We start from the raw sequence: 5,970 nt of genomic DNA on the forward strand, positions 1-5,970 counted from the left end.
CGAGAGATTGGTGGGCCAGGGAAGGGGCGGGGGGCACGGTCTACGAAGAGGCGTGGCCCGGGTAGGGGGAGGGGCCTATCTTGGAGGGGCGGGGCGAAGGCAACCTGTGCGTGTCCGGGAGTAGCCTCTCGGGAGGAGTGAGGCGACAGTGGGATGCGGGAGAAGTGGGTGGAGAGGGAGAGTTCACTCACAGGAGTAGGAGCTGCCCGATGGTGAAACACTGCACTTCAGAAGCGGGGTCTGTTCTGGGAAAGGCGAGTGGCGGGCCCCGAGCCAAGATGAGAGGAGGAACTTGGAGAAACTGATCTAAGAAAATCTGAGACCCGCTTCCTCTTTCCTTCCAGGGTCACTCCCTCCCCGAGACCTCCCTAGGTCTCAGGAACTCACCTAGAGCCCAGGCATCAGACTTCCAACCCAGCTTTGGGTCCCAATCCTCCCCCATCTTCCCAGAGCCACCTCTCCCACAGCCGAGAATCTCCACCCTCGGATTGCGCTCAGATCACCAAACCTCCTGCTGAACCCTCAGTTCTGGTTCCTATACCCCCAAACCCCTGCCCTCAAGTTATCTCCCCCATCCTCCACTCAAATCCCACTCCCTCCCCCAGATCCTTGCCTACAGACCCTTCAAACCCACACTTACACCCACAAAGTCCATTTCACCAGACCAAGCCCGCTTGGACCTCCCAGCTCGAGAGGCCCAAAAACCCTAGTCTTCAGCCAGGGTGCAAAGACCTGCATCTGTTTCCTTCCTTTTTCTCTTTGTTATTCTTTTTTCTTGCCTTCCTTTCCTCTCCTCCCTTCTGAACCCCATGGAGCTGAAAGCCAAGAAGGCTTCTGTAAAGCTTCCAGAGATTTCAAGGCCACTGAAAGCCTAGAATCTTCACCCTGAAGGGGTCCAAGCTTCCAGAATTTTCTTTTCAGGGTTGAACCCATTTATTTTTTCACCTTCTGAGTTAGAAAGCTCTTCCTTGTGCAGCCACAGGCAGGGTTGTTGCTGTTGTTCAGTTGCTAAGTCATGTCTGACTCTTTGTGACTTCATGGACTGCAGCACACCAGGCTTCCTTGTCCTCCACTATCTCCTGGAGTTTGCGAAGATTCATGTCCACTGAGTCAATGATGCTGTCTAATAACCATCTCATCCTCTGCCTCCCCCTTCTCCTTTTATCCTCAATCTTTCCCAGCATCAGGGTCTTTTCCAATGAACTGGCTCTTTGCATCAGGTGACCAAAGTATTAGAGCTTCAGCATCAGTCCTTCCAATGAATATTTAGGGTTGATTTCCTTTAAGATTGACTGCTTTGAACTCCTTGCAATCCAAGGGGCTCTCAAGAGTCTTCTTTAGTACTACAATTTGAAAGCATCTGTTCTTTGGTGCTCATACTTCTTTCATGGTCCTGCTCTCACATCCGTACATGACTACTGGAAAAACCATAGCCTTGACTATACAGACCTTTGTCAGCAAAGTGATGTCTCTGATTTTTAATATGCTAAGTTTGTCAAAGCTTTCCTTTCAAAGTGCAAGCGTCTTTTAACTTCATAGCTGCAGGCACCATTTGCAATGGCTTTGGAGCCCAAGAAAATAAAATCTGTCACTGCTTCCACTTTTCCCCCTTCTATTTGCCATGAAATGATGGGACCAATGCCATGATCTTAGTTTTTTGAATGTTGAATTTTAAACCAGTTTTTCACTCTCCTCTTTCACCCTCATCAAGAGGCTCTTTAGTTCCTCTTCACTTTCTGCCATTAGAGTGGTATCATCTGCATATCTGAGGTTGTTATTGTTTCTCCCAACGATCTTGATTCCAGCTTGTTATTCATCCAGCTCAGTATTTCAAATCATGTACTCTGAATATATTAATAAGTTGGGTAAGCAGGGTGACAACATACAGCCTTGTCATACTCCTTTCCCAATTTTGAAAGGGAAAGTAACACCTGTGTCCGGTTCTAACTGTTGCTTCTTGACCCACATGCAGGTTTCTCAGGAGACAAGCAAAGTGTTCTGATAGTCCCATCTCTAAGAATTTTCCACAGTTTATTGTGGTCCACACAGTCAGCGGCTTTCGTGTAGTCAATGAAGCAGAAGCAGAAGTTTTTCCGGAATTCCTTGCTTTCTCTATGATCCAGCAGATGCTGGCAGTTTGGTCTCTGGATCCTCTGCCTTTTCTAAACCCCGCTTGTACATCTGGCAGTTCTCAGTTTACTGCTGAAGCCTAGCTTGAAAGATTTTGAGCATAATCTTACTAGCATGTGCAATGAGAACAACTGTACAGTAGTTGGAACATTCTTTGGCATTGCCCTTCTTTGGGATTGAAACGAAAACTGACCTTTTTCAGTCCTGTGGCCACTGCTGAGTTTTCCAAATTTGCTGATATATTGAATGCAGCACTTTAACAGCATCATATTTTAGGATTTGAAATAGCTCAACTGGAATTCCATCACCTCCTAGCTTTATTCATAGTAATGCTTCCTAAGGCCCACTTGACTTCACACTCCAGAATGTCTGTCTCTAGGTGAGTGATTACACCATCATGATTATCTGGGTCATTAAGAACTTTTTTGTACAGTTCTTACATATATTCTTGCCACCTCTTCTTAATCTCTTCTGCTTCTGTTAGGTCCTTAGCATTTCTGTCCTTTATCGTGCCCATCCTTGCATTAAATGTTCCACTGATAGCTCCAATTTTCTTGAGGAGATCTCTAGTCTCTTCCAGTCTATTGTTTTCATTTTTTTTTTTTTTTTGTATTGTTAACTTAAGAAGGCCTTCTTATCTGTCCTTGCTATTCTCTGGAATTCTGCATCCAGTTAGGTATATCTTTCCCTTTATCTCTTGCCTTTCGTGTCTCTTCTTTTCTCAGCTATTTGTAAGACCTCCTCAGACAACCACTTGGCCTTTTTGCATTTGTTTTTCTTTGGGATGGTTTTGGTCACTGCATCCTGTGCAATGTTGTGAACCTCTGTCCATAGTTTAGGCAGGGTCCAGGGGTCCAAATGGGGCTCAGAGCCTTCCTGCAGTCAGTGCTGGGGAAAGACAGTGGACACAGGGTTGGAGGTCCCAGAGGTAGAACCAGACGGAACCGATCCATCTCTAGCAGAGGGTCTGTACGCAGTGGGTACTCAATCATTTGTGTGTGAAGTGTTCAGGAGTTGACACTGTGAACGTTGATAGATACCAGGTGCTGAAGGGCCTTGCTGACCCCCACAGCACACAATAAGCACTCAAATAAATACTGAATGTGTGGGGGCATGAGCAGCTCACGTTCCTGCTAGCTCTGTACACACCCCCTCACCCTCCCGTGGTCTGCCTGCCACTTGAGCCTTTGTTCCAGATCAACCACATGCAGGCATCAAACCCCACTCAGCAGAGACCTACAGCTCACACGCCCGACACACATACAGCTGCAGTCAATGGCATCCAGATGCTCGCACACTTCATAAACACCCAGATTTGACCCATATGTCAGACCCACAGTTGAAGATAAGCACGAAGAGGTTTGCTGGGCCCCTGGCTGTGCACTCACACATAGCACACTGCAGACACGTGATCTGTGGGCACACTAGGTACTTCAAGATCACATAGCACAGGAGAGTCGGTGCAAAGGCCCTGGGGTAGCGTGCCCGAAGTATTGCATGTTGGGAAAGGGGGAGGGAGAGGGGAGGAGAAGATGGGGTGGGCAGCAACGAGGGGTGCCCTAGGTCATGGAGAGGCCTATGGACCACAGTGGAGGCATTTCCCCTGCGTGAAATGAGGGTGGGATGGGGACACTTGTGAGCAGAGGGAGTATAACCAACACTGCAGTTGCGGCAGTATCTTAAATTAGAGACATTATTTAGGAAGCAAGATTTCCTGGCCAGAAATGGTGCTCATCCCAGGCTGGTGGCCAGGGAGGAATGGGATCCTAGCCAAGATGTACTTTGCAGGTGGAGCCAACAGGAGATACAGCAGGTGGGATGTGGCAGGGAGGCAGGGCAAGGCCACAGATCTCTCCAAGGTCCTCGGCCTGGCTGTGATACCTGGAATGAGACACAGGCAACTGCGGACAGAAAGGACCCAGGAAGGTTACTGCTCAAGTGCTCAGTCACTCAGTCGTGTTGGACTGTGTGACCCTATGGACTGTAGCCCACCACGCTCCTCTGTCCATGGGATTCTCCAGGCAAGAATACTGGAGTGGATTGCCATTTCCTCCCTCAGGAGATCGTCCCAACCCAGGGATCAAACCCATGTCTCCTGCGTCTCCTGCGTTGCAGGCGGATTCTTTACCACTGAGGCACTAAGGAACCCCAGGTTACTGCACACCATGGTCCAAAAATGATGACCTGTGGTCTGGCAGAGTCCACAGGCAGGGACACGGCAGGCAGCGTCCGCAGGCCTGGCCGCCATCTGGCCCACAGCTGGCACGGCTCTCCCAGAGGCAAGGGCCTCACCACCTGCTCCCCGCTCCAGACCAGCTGTAGAACTCACGGTCCCAGGTCTGAGCTGGGAGGCCTCCTTATAACCCCCAGGTGTTCCAGAGGAGGAAATTGAAGCCTGGGACCTAGGGGATGTGTTGGTTTCCTCCAGCCACATGCTGAGGCCTTATCCACCCTGTCTGCCCTTCACCGCTGAGTCGTCTCAGAGCCTGCTGCTGGAACTCCTGGCATCACCTTCTGTTTCTCTATAAACTAGACGTGTGTGTGTGTGTGTGTGTGTGTGTGTGTGTGTCACTCAGTTGTGTCCAACTGTTTGCAACTCCATGGACTGTAGCCTGCCAGGCTCCTTTGTCCATGGAATTCTCCAGGCAAGAATACTAGAGTGGGTAGCTATTCCCTTCTCTAGAGGATCTTCCCGACCCAGGGATCGAACCCAGGTCTTCTGCATTGCGGGCAGATTCTTTACCATCTGAGCCACCAGGGAAGCCCAGAAACTAGAGAGGTAACCATGAAATCGGAGAAGGCAACGGCACCCCACTCCAGTACTCTTGCCTGGAAAATCCCATGGACGGAGGAGCCTGGAAGGCTGCAGTCCATGGGGTCGCTAAGAGTTGGACGCGACTGAGCGACTTCACTTTCACTTTTCACTTTCATGCATTGGAGAAGGAAATGGCAACCCACTCCAGTGTTCTTGCCTGGAGAATCCCAGGGACGGGGGAACCTGGTGGGCTGCCGTCTATGGGGTCGCACAGAGTCGGACACGACTGAAGTGACTTAGCGGCAGCAGTAGCACAACCATGAAATAAATGCTCTTGATGTTTCTTGCTACTACCTTTAGTTCTGCACCCACTGCTGGTTTTTCGATGAAGTATTTTTTATGAATTTTCTCTTCTTTTGGCTGCACTCGGTCTTTGTTGCTGTGCAGGATTTCTCTAGTTGCAGTGAGCAGGGGCTACTCGTTGCAGTACACAGGCTTCTCACTGCAATGGCTTCTCTTACTGCAGAACGTGGGCTCTAGGTGCAGAGGCTCAGTAGTTGTGATTCAGGCCCTTATTTGCTCTAAGCATGTGGGATCTTGCTTGCTCCTTGGAAGAAAAGCTATGACAAACCTAGAAAGCATATTAAAAAGCAGAGACATCACTTTACTAACAAAGGTCCATCTAGTCAAAGTTATGATTTTTCCAGGAGTCATGTATGGATGTGAGAGTTGAACCATAAAGAAATCTGAGTGCCCAAGAATTGAGGCTTTCAAACTGTGGTGCTGGCGAAGATTCTTGAGAGTCCCCTGGACAGCAAGGAGATCTAATCAATTAATCCTAAAGGAAATCAACCCTGATTATTCACTGGAAGGACTGATGCTGAAGCTGAAGCTGAAGCTGAAGCTGCAATACGTTGGCCACCTGATTCAAGGAGCCGACTCAATGGAAAAAAAGACCCTGATGCTGGGAAAGATTGAAGGCAAAAGGAGAAGGGGGTGGCAGAGGATGAGATGGCTAGACAGCATCACCAACTCAATGCATATGAATTTAAGGAAGCATCAGAAGACAGTGGAGGACAGAGAAG

The sequence above is a fragment of the Bos javanicus genome, chromosome 7 (assembly GCF_032452875.1).
Source record: "Bos javanicus breed banteng chromosome 7, ARS-OSU_banteng_1.0, whole genome shotgun sequence".
Classification (NCBI taxonomy): Eukaryota; Metazoa; Chordata; class Mammalia; order Artiodactyla; family Bovidae; genus Bos; species Bos javanicus.